We start from the raw sequence: 19,945 nt of genomic DNA, 5'->3' as shown, positions 1-19,945 counted from the left end.
ATCCCAAGGCCCAAGGCCATAGCACAGTGTCTGACACCAAATGCTCCTTTGAGCAGATCAATGAATGAATCAAAAATGGCTGAATAATGCAGAGGCAGCACAGAATGGGGGGACAACTATCTGCTGGGAATTGAAACTGGGTGTCACTTTGGCTATGGGACTTGAGGTGAGTTACTTTGCTTCTCTGCGCCTCATGTATCACATTTGAAATGAAAGGCTGCCAGGTCTTCTCTTTCATTGTGACATAGTGTAATTTTGTGATAGATTGCAAATACGGTTAGTTTATCAACATGGGGTACTGTTTTCCGTGACAGAGATCTAACTCGGGGATCTAACTTTCCATCTGCAGGACCACCTTATCCTTCCCACTACACCTCTTTTTCTTCCCACTTTCTCTCTCTCAAATATGCTTTCTCTGAGCTTCACAAAACAATTAATGTACCTATTAGGAAATATTAAATTACATATGTGGTGTATTGGCTATTTACCCAAAGAAAACAAAAACACCAATTCAGAAAGATATATGCAACCCTATGTTTACTGATGCATTATTTACAACAGTCAAGATATGAAAGCAACCCAAGTGTCCATCAGTAGATGAATGGATAAATAAGATGTGGTATAGACATACAGTGGAATATTACTCGGCTATTATAAAGGATGAAATCTTGTCATTTGCAGTCACATGGATGGACCTAGAGGGTATTATGCTAAGTGAAGTAAGTCAGACAGAGAAAGACAGATACAATGTGATTTCATTCATATGTGGGATCTTAAGAAATAAAACAAGTGAATAAACACACAAATAAAAAGTAGAAACAGGTCTAAAAATACAGAGAAGAAACTAATGGTTGCCTGAGGAGAGGGAGTGGAAAGGATGGGCAAAATGGGTGAAGGGGAGTGGGAGATACAGGCACCCAGCTGTCGAATGAATTCATCATGGGGATTAACGGTAGAGCTGACTGAGCATAGTCAAGGATACTGTAACAGTGAAGCATGGTGACAGACAGTAGCTGCACTTGTGAGCACAGCATCATGTGTAGATTTGTCCAATCACTATGTTGTACAACTAATGCAACACTGTGTGTCAACCATACTTCAATAAAAAAAATTACATATGTGCCCTTCATGATATTTTTAGTGGACAGCGCTGATCTAAGTCTCTTTGCCTTCCCGTCTTTACCTTCCATTAACCTGGATAACAGTTCAGTTTGTGTTACTTCCCTTGGGCTTACCACATGAGCTATTTAATAAGCTACTGAAATGGTGAAATGATTCAAGTTTGCCATTTTATTGTCTATGACAAGATTACAGCAAAACTGATTTGTTCCTACAAAACACGGAATCATTGACTTTGACGATCATATGTGTGTGGTCTATAACATACCCTCCTTTTTTTTTTCTTGAAAAAATAAAATCTGCCTCATATCTCTCAATCAAACATTTAACAAAAGCGCTGTGATTTACACAATCTTCCAGTTCTCCAGAAAAACCACCATACTACTTTGGGTGTTTGAGTCTAAACTGTGAGGCCCTTAAAAGATTCCATCTCGGGGCGCCTGGGTGGCTCAGTCAGTTAAGCGTCTGGCTTCAGCTCAGGTCATGATCTCACGGTTCGTGGGTTCGAGCCCCGTGTCAGGCTCTGTGCTGACAGCTAGCTCAGAGCCTGGAGCCTGTTTCGGGTTCTGTGTCTCCCTCTCTCTCTGCTCCTACCCTGCTCGTGCTGTCTCTCTCTGTCTCTCAAAAAAAAAAAAAATTAAAAGATTCCATCTCAGCCAGAAACTCCTCTTTTATGAAACGATGAAGAACAAAATATGTTATATCCTTTACCCAAATCAGAACCATCAACTGGAATATAGGTCAGTTGTTTATTACCTCTATTAACTAAAGAAAGGAGTGACAATGGTAATTCTTAAAACTTCATGTTTGCTTCTGTACTGACGTTACAGAAGCTTTTTGTGTATTTAAATTTGAATTCAAATTCAAACATGGAGTCCGATGTTGCAATGATTCACCCTAGCTTTAAAAAAAAAAAAAAGAGCAACTGTTGCCTTGTGGGGAGCTAACTTGCACTCAGCCTTTCCTCTTTCCTTACTCTGGGAGTGGATGGCATCTCAGACCAATGAAACTGCTCACTTCTCTTCCTGTCCTTATTTGTTCTTTATCCTTCCCATTAAACATTCTCTGCCCTGCATGCGTTCACTCACATGTGTGCACACACGCACGTACACACACACACAGAAAGGCTAAAGACAGTAATCAATACTGGTTTTAAAGGCTCCTCTGGCATAGTAATGGAAAGGGGAAGTGGGAGCATAAAGTGACTCTAGACCAGTGCCATCCAGTAGAAATACAATGAAAGCCATAAATTTTATAGGAGCCATATCATAAAAGTCAAAAGAAACTGTTAAAGTTAATTTTAATAACATATTTTAAGTAGGGGTGTCTGGGTCGTTCAATCAGTTGAGTGCCCAACTCTGGACTTCAGCTCAGGTCATGATCTCACAGTTCATGACTTCAAGCCCTGTTTGGGCACTGTGCTGACAGTGTGCAGTCTGCTTGGGGCTCTTTGCCTCCTCGCTCTCTGCTCCTCCCTGCTCAGCTCTCTCAAAAATAAATAAACTTAAAAAAACTTTAAAAAATAACATATTTTATGTAAACATATCAATATCTCCAAAATATGTAAGCAATATAAAAATTATTAATGAGATATATTATACTCTTTTTTTGTACCAAGTTTTTGGAATGTGTGTATTTTACACTCAACAGCATATTTCATGTTGGATTAGCCACATTTCAAGTGTCCGGCAGTGAGATTTGGCTGGTGACCACCATGTTAGACAGTGCAGCTCTAAAATATGTTCGTGGCTTCAGAGTTATATGGTTTATCTGGGTGAGGAGGAGGAAGGAGGCAATAAAAAAAGGCATGCCTCTGCACACCGGAAGCTTTGTTTGTTTATTTGTTTTTGAGAGAGAGAGACAGAGAGACGGAGTTGGGGAGGGGGCAGAGAGAGAGAGGAAGAGAGAGAATCTCAAGCAGGCTCCATGCCATCAGTGCAGGACCCAATGCGGGGCTTGAATTCATGAACATTGAGATCATGACTTGGGCCCAAGTTGGGTGCTTAACTGACTGAGCCACTCAGGCACCCCTTGAACCTTTGTAAAGCAGCATCATTACAAAAGCAATCTATTCAGATATATTCCTAGTCTAAATCAATAAAAAGGAAAAAAACCACCAACTTTATCTCTAATCCCTCAGAGTACACATGGCATCATTTATCTAATAGAACAATCCCAGAAGTAGAGTAATGCAGAAAAATAAGAAATAAGATGACCTATAACAAATCCCTATATAGGTTAAGGTTAGAATTTAAGACGCTTGACAATTACATCTCACTCATAAACTCTGCTTTATGGGCACTAAGGAATCTTTGCGGCTTTAACTTTGAGGCCTCTCTAACAACACTGCCATATCTTAATAGTCCTGTTCCGTGTGGTGGAAAACTGCTAACCACCAACAGACATGTTAGATGAGATCATTTCCAAACAGGATACAGCCTTACAACAATCTGCTGTATTTATAGCAACAAATTATTCACCCTTCTCTCACCCTTTGCCAAAAAGAAAAAGCAGCTAAAATGCTTGACGGTTTTAGGTGCCCCCTGTTCCTATTGTAGATAATCTCAGTACTTGTTATAAACTTGAACTACATGATGTCATTAACTCATTCCATGAAACTATTTGGAAGAAGTGGCCCAATGATCTAATCCCCTTATGGGGATATACAGAGAAAGAAAACAAAAACAAAACTTCAATTCCTGTGTTGGAAATGTCAATGTTTCTGAATGTATGAGAGAGAGGAGGGGGAAAGGGTGAGAGGAAAAAAGAGAACCAGAGGGAGGGAAGGAGAGTGAGGGGGAGAGAAGAGAATTGTGTGTGTATATCTCCTATGATGATGTGTTAGTTATAAGTAAATGCCTCTTGAGTGTTCACAGTTCTTAATGGTATTTTTACTATTAAAAAAGACATAATGAAATCATAAAACCAAAATGAGCTTTTAATGTTAGTTCATTTCTCTGCTAATAGGACAGCATTTATTTACTAAATAACTGAAACAGCATATAAATTATTCCAGACCTATGATCATTATTACTAATAGTAAAAGCCAATATTTATTTAGTAGTGCATTCCACTTGGGTATACAAATTAAAATGAAGCAAGTGTCAGTCATTGAAAAGAGATTCCCTCAATCTTTCCATCTATCACATTTTAGAACATGAGCGTTCTCGTTATCAGGCGGTTCTCCCTCAAAAATCATATTCTCACGTTACAACTGAGAATATTCCTGCAAGGAGCATCTTCAGTGGAGTTAGAGACACCATTTAAAAGTCATTATTGTGTCTTCCCAGACCTTTCCTTTCAAGCTAAGTGCCTACAAGTATCTCTAATATTCTTTGCAGTTTTTATTTTTCAACTCCATACTTACTTTTTTGGATCCCCTCTCATAGTACTCTACAACTCGATATTTTTAAAGTCTTAGGCTGAGGGTAGTTCTCTCTCCTTAGTTCTCAGCATACTCAATATGACCTTATTTCATACCACAGGATGCCCTCACCCCTCCACATCTAGCACACTTGAGCCCTGTTAAGCTACTCCACTATTTTTCCATAGGACTTGTTTCCACCAAATTATATAATTTGCTTGTTTATTATGTTTATGGTTTATTTCCTGTCTCCACCATTGGTCCCTAACTAAAATATAAGTGTCACAAGTACAGGGATCTTTGTTTGGCTCATTGCTGTATCCCCAGTGCCTAAAACAGTGCTTGACACAGAGTGTATGCTCCATAAATATGTCTATTTTAAATAAATTCAAATAAATTTAAATATTTAAATAAATATTTGTTTATTACAAATAAATAAAAGTAGATCTGATCAGGGTTAATCCACATGCTTTCTAATTAAATGAATGTATAAATATTCATTTAGACCCATGTTTCTTGTTGATTGATAAGTATGTCAGGCAAGACAAAACTAAATGTTTAAATTAAACGTTTATTACGACATACAAGAAAACTGAGTTATACTGGCAATATTTATTCTTTAAAGAGTTTGTTATTTTTCAGTATCAAGGACTGGGAATACCAATTATTTCTGAATTATTCCCACGTTTTTTCTAATTATAAATTAGAGTTCACAGATCTAGAATATTCAGAGCTATGTTCATTCACTTCTCAATTTAAATATAGGTATCAAATATTAAATCTAAATTAGGCTGCTAACTGACTTCTTTACCTGTTTTATAAGTTAGATCTCATAATTTTAGATTTTAAAATGTTGTGACTACATGCTATCTTGGAGGAAACTGACCCAACTCTGATTTTTTCAAACGGGAATTCTATTGATGTGAGTTTATTTTTGATTCCCATTTTATCTCCAATGCTTATGATGGGGCCTAAAATATAGTAGGGGCTCTAAAAATTGTGTATGTATGTATGTATGTATGTATGTATGTGTTTACTTCTTTAATGAAAACCAATTCTGGAAAACTTGGAAAATTTGACCAAGGACACTTGAGGGAAATGCAACAAATATAGCATAGTTTAAAAAATTTTAAAGCTGGGGAAAAAGTGATAACTGATTGATGCATTACTGATAAAATCACATTTTGACCCAAGTTACTACTCCCATTGCCCATTCCCTGTCATAGATTCATTCACTCACCAAACATGGGTTGAACATATTCTATGTGTGAGTCACTGTGAGGAACTCTCTGAATACAAGGGAATAAGATGTGGTTTATGAATGTAAAGTCTAGTGTGGGAAAGAATGTCTCTAACTTCTGTTCCACACTCTATCCCCAGCATCCCCAAACAACCACGTGGCTGACACTCCATTTGGTAAATTTTGGTAACAAGAATGCATTATCACCCATAATGCAATAAAGGGTTTAACAAGTGCTATCAGAAAAAGCAAAGAGTCATGGGAATTCAGAAGAGGAAGGAGTCTCTCTGGATTGGGATAGCGATGTCTCCCTGGGGCACGGAGCCTGATAGACAAGGACAGGTTGAACTGTGGCAAGGGGCAGGTGTTCAGGGCAAAGGGAAGAGCACGATCCGTGGATCAGAGGCAAACCACACAGTGCACCTAGGACCTGTCCTTATGAAACAGCATTTCCTGTTTTTGAGCACCCAAGCTATGAAGTCTCCAAACAAAATACAGAAAAGTATGTATCGCATAGTCTTACTTTGTGAAACATCAGTGACAGAAAACCCCCCTATAATGTATGTGTGTTTATATGTGGAGGAAAATATGGAAAGATACCTACAGGGTTTTTAATACTGTTTATGCAGGAATGGAGAGAATGGGAGGAGAGAGCAAGAAAAACAAGAGTCTGGGGCGTCTGAGTAGCTCAATCAGTTGAGCGTCTGGCTCTTGATTTCAGCTCAGGTCATGATCCCAGGGTTGTGGGATTGAGCCTTGCTTCAGGCTCTGCACGAGCATGGAGTCTGCTTAAGATTCTCTCTGTTTCCCTATGCCCCTCACCTCTGCTTGTGCGCACTCTCTCTTTAAAATAAATTAAATAAAAAGAAGCCTAGCATTTATGATGCTATCGAATTTTGCATTTGTATATAATTATTACATGTTATATATATATAAATATATATATGATATATAGATGTAAACACTTTTAAATTAAAAAATGGGAAAACGTGGGGCACACAGATGCTCAGTTGGTTAAGTGTCTGACTTCTGCTCAGGTCATGATCTCTTGGTCTGTGACTTGGAGTCCCCCGTTGGGCTGTGTGATGACAGCTCAGAGCCAGGAGCCTGCTTAGGATTCTGTGTCTCCCTCTCTTTCTGCCCCTCCTCCACTTACACTCTGTCTCTCTCTCTCAAAAATAACAATATAAAAAAAAATTTTTAGTGGGGAAACAAAATTTGTCTTAAAATACCATTCAGTTCACTAAAACGCTCTGCTGCCTGCAAATTTGTCCTCAGCCCCACCCGCGTTTATCAATGCCTCTCTTCCTCCACGTGATCCTGGGTAAATTCTCAACCACCCTGTGTCCTTATCTATCAATGATGGCAGTGGAGCACATGGTCTCTAAGATCCTTTCATTTGATGCCTCTGCTTCCCATGTTACTGGGTTCAGAGAATACAAGCCTATGTTTAGATTTCCCCAGTAACCCTGTAGACCACACAAACAAACCAAAAAGGATCAGAAAGCAGAAGCAGGGTACATCTCACTACCTGATTTCTGTTTTACCCATTCGGATTTTTTTTTGACGAGGCAATCAAGGCAATGCTTATTTTCATGGTGGCGCAAAACCGTCACCATGGTGCGGAAGTGTGCTCACTTGTGGGCACCGCTGGTGTGCTTTGCAATCTTGCTCAGTTTCTGGTGGGTGACTGCTGGCCACCAAAAAGGCATTTCAAGGGAAGGTGTGGGTGCAGGTTCAAGAACAGCATGGTGCAAACTCCACTGTTCAGGAGGGAGCCAAGGTCTGGAAAAGCAGAGGGGATGGCTGAGTGGGTGAGTGCAAGGCAGTTTGCTCTCACCTTTGCCACCCTTTGCCTCGTGGCTTTTCAGATGATTATCAATCAGCACCCATGCACTCCTGCACATGAGAACCATAGGAGACTGGAACCAGCATCAGAACCTCCAGGCAGAATGAGCCAGGGTGTGACGTGGAGGAGGGCAAAGGTTAGGTCACCAAAAGGAATGTAGATAGCAGAGAGAGAGAGAGAGAGAGAGAAAATAAGAAAAGGTGGAAAGAAGGGTACCTGGGTGGCTCAGTCGGTTAAGCGTCCAGCTTCAGCTCAGGTCATGATCTCACGGTTCGTGGGTTCAGGTCCCGCATCGGGCTCTGTGCTCAGAGCCTGAAGCCTGCTTCAGATTCTGTGTCTCCCTCTCTCTCTGACCCTCCCCTGCTCGTGCTGTCTCTCTCTGTCTCTCAAAAATAAATAAAAACATTTAAAAAGAAAAAAGAAAAGGTGGAAAGAATAGCCCCTCTCATGAATAGCTAAAAATAAACCCAAGAACTGTGGTGTTGGATGGGTATGGAATTGGAGCTATAGAATTAATGAGTTAATACAGGCCGCTGTTGCTGGCTGAGGGAGCCCTGAGGAGGAAGATGAGCCTTGAGGGGCATTAACAGATCTGCAAAGCTGCGGGCAGTTGAGAGGAAGCACGGGGATTCAGAAGCACAAAATCCCTAAGTATAGCACTTGGGGAGTAAGATGGGTAAGACCAAGTAGGCAAATTCCTCAAATTTCCAGAGGAAAACATTTTTTTTATTGTTAAGCATGCAAAAAACTTCAAAATATTAGGGCGCCTGGATGGCTCAGTCGGTTAAGTGTCCAACTCTTGGTTTCAGCTCATGTCATGATCTCACCATTCTGTGAGTTTGAGCCTCACATCAGGCTCCGTGCTGGCAGCACAGATCCTGCTTGGGATGCTCTCTCTCTGCCCCTCCCCCACTCATGCTGTATCTGTCTCTCCCAAATTAAATAAATAAACTTAAAAGAAAGAATTTAAAAAATTTTCAAAATATAAAATCAACTTCAAAACATTATAAAATTGCGACTTAGATATCACCACACTTATTTATCCTCAGACATCATGAAAAATGTTTTATTAGGGTAGAAAATAAAATGTAAAAAGCCATGAAGACTGTTTATGGGATGACATTACAAAAATTGATGTTATTTTATGAAAATATTTTGTATATTAAAAATAATCACGTAATAAGCATTTACTGTATGCCACTCATTGTACTAGGTACTGTTGCACTACTTTATGTAGCTTTCATGAGAAACTAAAGAGTAATCAGGGTAAATAACACAGTTCCTAAGTAGCAAAGCCAGGATTTGAAACCAAAATAATCTGATTCCAAATGTAAGGCTTATAATCTCCGTGCCATAACACTCTCCACAAATAGAAAAATTGAAATATGTACTGTCAAGTTTTGGAGAAAGCTTTTTGTCTGCTGACAGCTCATCTCACGAAGACACATACACTATGATGTCCAAATAATTCGCGCCTACAATCTTTCACTCACGCAAAGTCTATGGCCCACATTGCCTGAAAATGCATTGGTCAAACTAAATACCATAGCTCTTATTTTCAAGGCTTTTCTAGACTAGTAGTCAGCAAGCTTTTTTGTACAAGGCAAATTAATAAATACCTCAGGCTTTGTAGGCGTAAAGGTCTCTGTTACAGCTAGTCAATTCTGCCAATGTATCTCAAGACTGACCCTAAAATTCACAGGTGAATAGCGTGATCATATTCCACAGAAAAAGAGGTAGCCAGACTTGGCCAGATTTGGTGAGAGAGAGAAGAGAGAGAGCAAGGTATATAGACCATCCTTCACCAACTCTTGCCCTAGACCTTACATTCTTCAGGGCTAATTTGCCATGTTACTCCTTCACAGAATCCTTCCACTGAGCTAATCTAAATCAAGCCCTTCTGTTATAATGTGCTAGTACATGTTTTACAGGCATCTCTCAAGTTCTAATTACATTTCTTCTTTATTGCTACTAGCTTTTAACCTCAAAGAAGGCAGGGGTCATATTTACTTTATACACCACTGGATTCCCAGCACCTAACAAGTGCTTGATATACAAAAGGTGCTCAATAGATATTAGTTGGCACAGGAACGGGGGGATAGAGGGAGGGAGGAAGGAAGGAAAGAAGGCAAGCAGGCGGGAAGTTCCCCACACTTAACCTGGTTCTGTGTCCAGGAGTAAAGTTAGTGTGTTTTACAAAGCCACCTTCCCCAGCACCTCTTTAATGAGCACTGTGTAGACTTATGTTACCTTCAGAAACCAAGTGTTCCAATGGCCTTTCATGTGAAAGAAAAGCAAATTTTCTACTCTATCCCCCACAGGTGCAAGGGCACCCATGGTTATTTTGCCATTCAAAGAGAGGAAATGATGACGAGGTTCACGCGGTCTTTGCTTGCACCAAGTTAACATCAGACCGTGCCAAAGTACATATTGGAACATCACCTGCAGACCTTCTCTTGGTGGTGCTTGTTGATCCTTAAATGCTCCCCCTTCCCAGCTAACATCAAATCCTGTATTATGATGGGAAGTGATGGCCAGCCCTCAGCATGGCTGACACTGGGGCTCCTGATCCTGCTCACATCACTTCTTACTTGGTGCTCAACCTTTCATCAGGTTTATTAATTTAGCATTATATTTCTCCTCCAAGGAGTTCCAGGAACTTCATGTTCAGCAGCTGACTCACCTCATAACCACAATAGCAGGTGCTATTAGCTGACTTGTCCAATGTCCTCTGCCTTCTGAAGGCTTGAACACTGAGGCAATCCCCTCTCCTAGCCCATCAGCTGACTTCGTCACCCTCTGGAACTACTGACACTTTCTTAGAGGGACAAAAAGAAGAAAAAGATTATTTTTGTTTTCTTTTTTTATTATTTTTTTAATTTTTGTTTTCATTCTGGCAGATGTGGAGCATGCTTGAGGCTTGATCTCTGTCACTCTGGAAGTATTTTTCCTTCTAATACAAAAAAATACACCATGTGATGCATGTAATAGATATCACTCAGGAGCTTTAGATGAGTTCAAATTTAGTTGTTAGTAATTCTGAATTATAGATTCAATTCCTAATTTTAATTAAATAAAACTCCTAGAAGCAAGCAACTACAATTGGGATTTCAGAACCAGGATTGCCTATATTTACAAGAGACACTTTTGCCTTTAGGGGCAAAGTAACATATGCCTGATCCTTCTTCCATGTGACAGAGATATTTCAAGACTTTTCCTCTTCTCAGTCATTGTGAGCCTGCATATACCCAGTTTTCTCAAAAATACAACCTAGTTTCTGGACCTCATACTATTCAACATTTCTCTGAACACACTCTAATACTGCCGCAGCAAGGACACAGACATATGTATGGATCGAGCTTAGCTATCTAATAGCTCTGTGACCTTAAACAAATTTCTTAATTTCCATGAGCCTTAATTTCTTCATCTGCAAAATGGAGCTAAAAATTAATTCTGCTTCGAATTGTCATAGGGATTGAAAGAGCACACATATATCAAACACACAGAACATTACCTAGCATAGTGTTCACTCAAACACTGGTTGCCTGTATCATTACTTTCTAAAATCCCTCTTGAAATGTGCCAGGGAAAACTGAACATAATCCTTCAGGTGCTGAGCTCTTAAACACACATCAGTTAGGAGCATGGGCTTCAGGGTCAAACGCTGAGGATTCAATTCTAAGTCTACGACTTGATTAGTTGTCTCCCTCCTAGGCAGGTTCCTTCACCTGTCCAAACCTTAGTTTTTTCAGGACCATACTAACTCACACAGCCATTGTCAGCCTTAGCACATGGCACATGGTAAGTGCTCAATAAATATTAGCAATGTCACCACTATTTTACCATTAGAATTTACAATCATATCTCTGACAAGTTATCACATACAAAACATTTCATTTCCATTGTCTTTGTCTCTGAGCTATCTAATAATAAATAAACACTTTACAGAGGCATTATTTTAGCCCATGAACAAATGTGACTTACACATTTGAATAGAGTAGGATTGGAAAAAGATACCTTCCTTGGCATTATTCTAGTAAAGCTTCATGGAGGGGATAGGATTCCAGAAGCCACTTTAATGTGAAAGGAGAAGTCTTTCATTTACAGAGGTGAAGAAATGTTGGCTGTGGTGTTCTTTTGTGAAGTAACATACTCAACAGCAATGATGTTAAAGTTACAGTTACCAATGTGATTCTAAAGGCTTATGTGTAAAGTGAAAACAGATATATAAAACATAATAGGGATTTTTTTTAAAACAAAAGAAGTGATGTTTAATGAGGCATAGCCAACAAAACAATTCATTCAGATAATGGCATAATAATCACTTTGGCCATTCTTGATCAGAAAGCAACTAGTTGCTTTCAGAAACTATCCAGATAAAAAGCCAAAAAATACTGTTTTATATCAAGAGGAAGGACTAGGGGTGTCTGGATGGCTTAGTCAGTTGAGAGTATGAATCTTGGTTTTGGCTTAGGTCATGATTTCACAGGTCGTGAGATCGAGCCCTGCATGAGGCTCCACACCATCAGCATGGAGCCTGCTTGGGATTGTCTCTCGCCCCCTCTCTCTGGCCCTCCCCTGCTCTCTCTCTCTCTCTCAAAATAAATATGCTTAAAAAAGAAGAAATATGGGGCCCCTGGGTGGCTCAGTCAGTTAAGTGTCCGACTTCAGCTCAGGTCATGATCTCACAGCTTTGTGAGTTCAAGCCCCGCATCAGGCTCTATGCTGACAGCTCAGAGCCTAGAGCCTCCTTCTAATTCTGTCTCTCTGTCTCTCTCTCTGTCTCTGTCTCTCTCTCTCTCTCTCTCTCTCTCTCTCTGCCCTTCTCCTACTCACGATCTCTCTCAAAAATAAATAAAAACAAAAAATTTTTTTAAAAAAAGAAGAAAGACAGGAATGACATCAAGTGAGGAGGAGCAAGAGAAAAAAATGGTAAAATTGAGGCACCTTTGGAGAAATGGAAAGTAAGCAAAAACCTGCATGGGTATTCCAGGATGAAAGCAGGGTCTTTCAAGGAATTGCCTTTGCTATTAATACTGGCAAACTGAACCCTCCTGCAAAACACTCCGAATCACTTTGTTAACTCTTCTTGCCCTTTCCAGACACTTCTTCAAACCACCACCCACTCCCTATGCTCTTTCATTCAGTTAAAAAACAAGAAAATGTGTGCATGCTGACTATACCCCAGGCCTGTTGCTAGAAGCAACAGTAGAAGGGCACTGGCCTGGCCTCTGGGAGCTTCCCATTTTAGGAGTCAGACAAGTAAACAGCCAAGGATGATGTAATATGGTTGGTACTGTGATGGAAGTAAAAACAGAGAGAAAAGAAGGAAGGACAGACACATGCACAGACAGAAGAAAATCAGGAAAACTTTTGTATAACCCTGACAAATTAAGGAAGGCTTTCCAGGGCAAATGACATACAAGCTAAGGCCTTCAGAAAATTGAACTAAGGAGTCCCAAGTGAGCTACTGGTCCAGGATTTATTTCTAAGGTAGAAAGAAGAAAAAGGCAGTAAAAATAGTATAGTAATTATAGGTTATATTCTTTGGAGGAAAACTAAGAAGACAAGAAATATATTTTCAAGAATATAATGTGTAACAGCCCATTAAGCCCCAATTGTTACCTCTCTGTTATAATATTTCAATTTCATATCTGTTCCCTTCTCTTCAGTTATGAAATTTACATTTCCAGGAACATCTTAATGAGGCCATAGGAGACTTAGATTCTTGACTTGGTAAAAGGATAATTGGTATGAATAGAGTAGTACTATACCCATTGAAAATCACCTTTTTTTAAAATTTTGCATTTGGGGGAATATGGTGGTGTCTGGCTGGCTCAGTCAGTGGAGCATTCGACTCAGTCATGAGTTCAAGCCCCATGTTGGGTGTACAGATTACTTTAAATTTTTCTAAATAAAAAAATAAAACCACCAAATATGGAATGATAGAATTAGAAGAGCACCAGAGATGGAAAAAATTTAGACCACCCTTCCAGTCCAATGGCAACTCACTCATCTAGGCTTGGAATTTCCTTATGCTTCATCACAACTATAGATGCCAATTAACCTACCTCAAAACTAATAATATTAATGGTAGTTAGAACTTGCTAGCAATCCTAAGAATATTTTGCTTCCAAGGCATCTATAGAGGAAATCATGGAAGTTTTGCATTTGTTTTACCCAACCAGAATTCAGTATATCTTTTCCATCCTATTGTTGTACATCCATCAGCACACAAGTGGATAAACTGGTTCATTTAAAATTTTTCTTAATGTTTATTTATTTTTGAGAGAGAGAGAGACAGGGAGACAGAGTATGAGCCAGGGGTGGGGAGAGAAAACTTGACGCAGGGTCCAGGCTCTGAGCTGTCAGCACAGAGTCCGACATGGGGCTCAAACTCACTCACTATGAGATCATGACCTGAGCTGAAGTTGGATGCTTAACCAACTGAGCCACCCAGGTGCCCCTAAACTGGTTCATTTTATTTATTTTTTATTTTTGGGGTGCATTTGCTTTATTTTTGTTTTCTTTTATAGTTTACTATCAAGTTGGTTTCCACGTAACACCCACTGCTCATCCTGACAAGTGCCTTCCTCCATGCCCATCACGCCCCTTCCCATCTTCCCCACCCCCATCAGCCCTCAGTTTGATCTCAGTACTCACGAGTCTCTCATGGTTTACCTCCCTCCCTCTCCCCAACTGTTTTTCCCCCATCCCCTCCCCATGGTCCTTTGCTAAGTTTCTCCTGTTACACTTATGAGTGAAAACACATGGTATCTGTCCTTCTCTGCCTGACATTTCACTTAGCATGACACCCTGAGGTTCCATCCATGTTGCTACAAATGGCCATATTTCATTCTTTCTCATTGCCATGTAGTACTCCATTGTATATATAAACCACATCTTCTTGATCCATTCATCAGTTGATGGACATTTAGTCTCTTTCCATGATTTGGCTATTGTTGAAGGTGCCGCTATGAACATTGGGGTACATGTGCCCCTATGCATCAGCACTCCTGTATCCCTTGGGTAAATCCTTAGCAGTGCTATTGCTGGGTCAAAAGGGAGTTCTACTGTTAATTTTTTGAGGAACCTCCACACTGTTTTCCAGAGCAGCTGCATAAACTGGTTCATTTTAAAGACAAACACAAACTATGATGACCTACATCTGCATAAAAGATATGAAGCACTGTGCCTGTGCTAATGCAGTGATAGTGAGGCTGGCCAGGGAGCTGGGGTATAGCCCCCATCACACACAACATGACACACACATATTCATACACAACACACATATGTAATACTGAATGTCCTTAATGAATGGGCTTGTTGCAAAATTCTGTGGTTCATGACTAGGGCACACAGTGCCAGGAAGGACAGCTCACTCTGGGTATGTTAAGCTTCCTCTGACAAGAAGTGCTAGACGGATGCAGACTACCTATGCTGCTGGTGAGAATGACTCATTAGCATTGCTTAAAAGGAGTCTACGGCTTCGTTGGAAGGCTTTGGTTCTCAAAACTTGAAAATGTCTAATCTGATGTGTTAAAGAGTGGCAAAGAAAAGAAGAGAGGAGACCTTTAAGTATTATTCTCCTCATGAGAGACTGAAGAAGGAAAGGACAATGGTTAAGATGTGTTATAAGAATGCATCTACGCTGATTCACCATGTTCTATGGGATGAAGACACTGCAGGCGGGGGAAGAGTTGACCTGAAGGGAGATAGAGGAGGTAAAATGAAGTTCCTGGTCTACTTCCCAGTGGTTATTCCACCTGTCCTTGAAAGTCAAGAAAAAAACAGTTCCCCATATTCTCCACTATGGATGGAATGGGCGACCCTTACAACTGAGTCTTTTTCACAGGCAGTGGCTGTTTGGTTTTGGTTTGTTTCCCCTCAACACCCACACCCAACACCCCGTCCTGCATCTAAGACAATGTTCTAGATATGGTAGACACTTAATAAGGATTCTTTTGTTCCAAGTTTTGCCTATCTCATCACTTAATGAACCTCATTACTATCTTCATTTATCCCTGACACACATGCACAAAACTAGAAGAAAGATGATTGTCATTAGTCTGGGCAGTCCTCTACTTTCTTTGGAAAGCTGGGGAAAGAACAGGGAAGTACAAATGAAGAGAAGTCTCCATTCTTTTCTTTGCTGGTACTTACATAGCCCATGCCCTGATCTCGCATAAGAAAGGGAACTTAGGAGGGAGTAGCCTGGTCTGAAAGTGGGTGTCATGATGTCATTGCTCCTCCCCAACTTCCTTCTTTTTCACCTCCCTTTCTGAGCACCTTAAAATAGGGATGTCCCACTAACAGCCAGATGGTGATTGCTTGAAGCATAATTTGTGGTCGCCACAAGAAAACACTAAAAAAAAAAAAATCAGGTCAAGTCAGGACTTCCCCCCAGCAATAAGCCAATATAGAAATCCAACCAGCATAAGAAAATGCTGAAAGGAAGAAAAAATAAAGCCTAAGTACTTAAAACATAAGGAGATGGTAATGCATAAGTACCATGAATTTTCAATCCCACCCCTGCAACATGCCCCACAAAATTATTCTCAGCTGTATATTTGTACAAGCCAAGAAAATTGACTTTGGAGAGCATTCTTACAGTACACAATTTACCACAGGAAAACACATCTGGGTTAAGGCACAACTTCATGTTTAAAAGCAGAGAAAAGACTTAACTTCTATATCTAAATTGCTGCCTTAATTTCAATAAATGTACAGCAGCTCACTTGCCACTCAGATACGTATTACAAAATTAAACATGCTGGTGTCAAGTTCAGGAAGAAGTGACTCGCCTAAAATCATGTGGGCCTGAATAAGGAATTGCATTAGAGTTTTCTTATAGCAGCTAGTCAAATAATGGATGTACGGTAGGTGCTTAATAAGTATTTGCCTATTGAGAAGCCACATGGTGCAGCGGGCTAGATGGAGCATAGGTATTGGAGTCACACTGCCTGGGTTTTGAAATCCTGTATTAATCACCAGCTATCTTCCCAGCCAGAGTCCTCGTGTATAAAATGGGGATGATGAAAATAACAGTGCCTACCTCACAGGATTGCCATGAGGATGAAATGCATTAATACTGTGGTTTTCCAAGTATGGTTACCAGACCAGGAATATCAGCATTAGCATCACCTGAGAACATGTTAGAGATGCAAACTCTTAGGACCCAACTCAGACCTAATGATTCAGAAACTCTGGGGATGGGGCCCAGCAATCTGTGTTTTAACAGGTACTCTGATCCCCACAGAAGTTGAGGAGTCACTGATTTGTGAAGTGACGTGAACAGCATAGTTCCTTTTGCTTCTGTGCTCATGGGAGCACCCAGGGAGCCCACAGTGACTGTTAATTATTATTTCTGATCTATATAGAACTTAAAGGCAGCAGACAGGAAACTCAAGTTTTTATAACACATGGTTCCTACCCTCATTAGGCATGGCTTCTGAGATAGCTGACCAGCAAGGGAAAAAGATTAAATAACTTTTAGAGGTACTGCTTACCTCTGGGATTTTATAGCCATCTCCCAGTTAGAGGTAGAAGATAGTAATGAGGTTCAGAACACGCTATCCCCAAATATGGCATCTCAGCGTATTGAATTTCTAAGCTGAAGTAGTTTGAGAAAATGTCAGAAACTGGAAGATCTCCCTGACCTTCTCTGACCCTTCTCCCCCCCCCCCAATGTGAGAGGTGCCCTCCTTATACCTGGAGGAAAGGAGCATCCTTATATCCAAGACAGAGGGGCACCCAGAAAAAATCTGGAAACACACCTTGCTAAGCTTCCCTTGGTTTACTGAATTTAGCTCAGACTCCTTGACCTATCAGGTCTTTCTACAACTTGCAATTCTTCATTCAACCTAGCATAATAACACTCAGGTGTAATTGTTTCTTCAGGTCTTCATTTCATTATCAAGGCTCCTATGTCTATTAGACAAATTTGTATGCTCTTCTGTTAATCTGTCTTTGTCAGTCTGATTTTCAGACACAGCCAGAGACCCTAAGAGGACTGAACAACACTTTCCTCCCCTACAGTGGTCAAAAGGAGAGGACACAGGCAGAAGGGGAGAGAGCTATTCATCTTAGTAGAGGAAATCATCCACACACTCAAACTCAAGGTACAGCTTTCAGAGGGAGAGCTGTTACATACAATTAGATAATGCAATAGAAAAGAAAAAGGCTCACACTGGAAATGCAAAACTCAGTAATATTTCTCAGTTGTACTTGCTATTAGAATTAAGATTATTTTCAAAAAGGTAATTCTATGAAATTGTGCTACTCTAACTACAAAACGTATATAAATGGTTTGGTTTTATCATTTAATTGCTAGGTATGTTGTGCCATTCACTATTTTAAGCTGTTTAATTGAACAACACTTTAAACACTGATTTCACACTATAAAAATCCCAACACTCTACCACGAATGTGATTTTTTTAAAAATAAAAAACTAAGTTGCTTAAAGAAAAATGCCTTGCATTTGAGAGGAAGACCCTAGGAAGCAACCATTGTATAACATTGCTGGTTTAAAAACACAGATTTCAGAGGGTGCAGAAGGGGCCGGCCTTCGAGCGACAGCGACGCAAGATGGCAGCCACCATGGGCTCGGGAGTATTTTCGACTGTTGGAAGAACTGGAAGAAGGCCAGAAAGGAGTAGGTGATGGCACAGTTAGCTGGGGTCTAGAAGATGACGAAGACATGACACTTACGAGATGGACAGGGATGATAATTGGGCCTCCAAGAACAATTTATGAAAACCAAATATACAGCCTTAAAATAGAATGTGGACCTAAATACCCAGAAGCACCCCCCTTTGTAAGATTTGTAACAAAAATTAATATGAACGGAGTTAATAGTTTTAAGGGAGTGGTGGACCCGAGGGCCACGCCCGTGCTGGCCAAATGGCAGAACTCCTACAGCATCAAGGTCGTCCTGCAGGAGCTCCAGTGCCTCATGATGTCTAAAGAAAACATGAAACTCCCCCAGCCACCCGAAGGACAGTGTTACAGCAATTAATCAAAAAGAAAAACCACAGACCCCCCCTCATTCGATTTAAGCAGTCTTCATTTTCCACAGTAGTAAATTTTCTAGATATGTCTTGTAGACCTCAAAGTACGGGAAAGGAAGCACCCATTCAAAGGCAGTTTATCTTAAGATACTGTAAATGATACTAATTTTTTGTCCATTTTAAATATATAAGTTGTGCTATAACAACAACAACAACAAAAAAAAAAAACCCCACAGATTTCAGGGCTTCCCTCCTCAGAAATTCTGATTTAGTAGGTCTGGGGTAAAGCCAAGGAATCTGAAATTTTAGCGGTCTCCTCCCCTCCACCCTGACCACAAGTCAGCACAAGTGGTTAACAGATCACATTTGACAAACATTGTTTAAAATCTTTGGGGATACCCTTAAATGAATAAGGGCTTCTGATTAAGCGAAGGTTTCAGAGCTCTGAGGCTGAACCCTTTCTATATAGAAAAGGTTTGAATTATATTTAATGAATAGCTTTCTAAACTGTATTCCACATGTCTCTATCATCTTACAAATAGCACACAGGGTAAAATTTAACCTTGATGACTGAGACTTCTTTATCATTATTGTTACAGCTGCTATGTGCCATCATTTCAGAGAGCATTCAACACACAGTTGACTGAAACACTGACTCCTAAAGTGGCCCTGGAACTTGAACATTTTCTGAATATCAGCTTTAGCTATTCAGCCTTTCCTCCAAGGCCAAGGTGGCAAATGTGTAGTGTCCAAACCTCAAGGGCAACGCTATGTGGTTGCAAAACAAACTCATGCTTAAAAGAGGAAATCAGCCTCCGTAAAACTCCATCAGGGACAATTAACTTTCCAATACATTTAAATTTTATCCATGGGTGTCCAGCAGTATGGTCAGCTCTGTACTTTAACATGGACTCTCCCTGAAAAAAAAAAGATTCTGGATAAACTACACTGTGAATCATATTTTTAAACACCTTGATGAATGAGCTGGCAGTAAAGTAAGAAAGCTGTTATGGGTTGAATTGTGTTCCCCCCAAGATTCATGGTGGAGTTCTGATCCTCAGTATTTCAGAAAGTGACCTGAGTTGGAAATAAGGTCACTGTAGATTTAACTAGTTAAGATGAGGTCGTTCTGAAATAGGTTGAGCCCCTAGCCCAAGATAACTGTGTCCTTATAAAATGGCAAAATTTGGACACAGGCATGCCCAAAGGGAACATGCCATGTGAAGATAAAAGCAGAGATAGGATTGACGTTTCTAGAAGACAAAGAGATGTCTGGAGCAGATCCTTCTCTCACAGCCCTCAGAAAAAGTCAATCCTGCCAAAATCTTGCTTTGAAAACTGTGAGACAAAGAAAATTTATGGG

General features: G+C 40.1%; 1 protein-coding gene and 1 pseudogene across 1 annotated transcript in view; one reads left to right on the top strand and one right to left on the bottom strand.

The window, feature by feature from the left end:
* Nucleotides 1-19,945, bottom strand: part of NIBAN1 (niban apoptosis regulator 1) — a 147,231-nt gene that overhangs the window by 37,050 nt on the left and 90,236 nt on the right. The window lies entirely within an intron of this gene.
* LOC115288145 lies at nucleotides 18,161-18,590 on the top strand (annotated as a pseudogene).

The sequence above is a fragment of the Suricata suricatta genome, chromosome 3, assembly GCF_006229205.1.
Source record: "Suricata suricatta isolate VVHF042 chromosome 3, meerkat_22Aug2017_6uvM2_HiC, whole genome shotgun sequence".
Classification (NCBI taxonomy): domain Eukaryota; kingdom Metazoa; phylum Chordata; class Mammalia; order Carnivora; family Herpestidae; genus Suricata; species Suricata suricatta.
The sequence above is the reverse complement of the archived record's forward strand: the minus strand, read 5'-3'. Positions and strand labels throughout refer to the sequence as shown.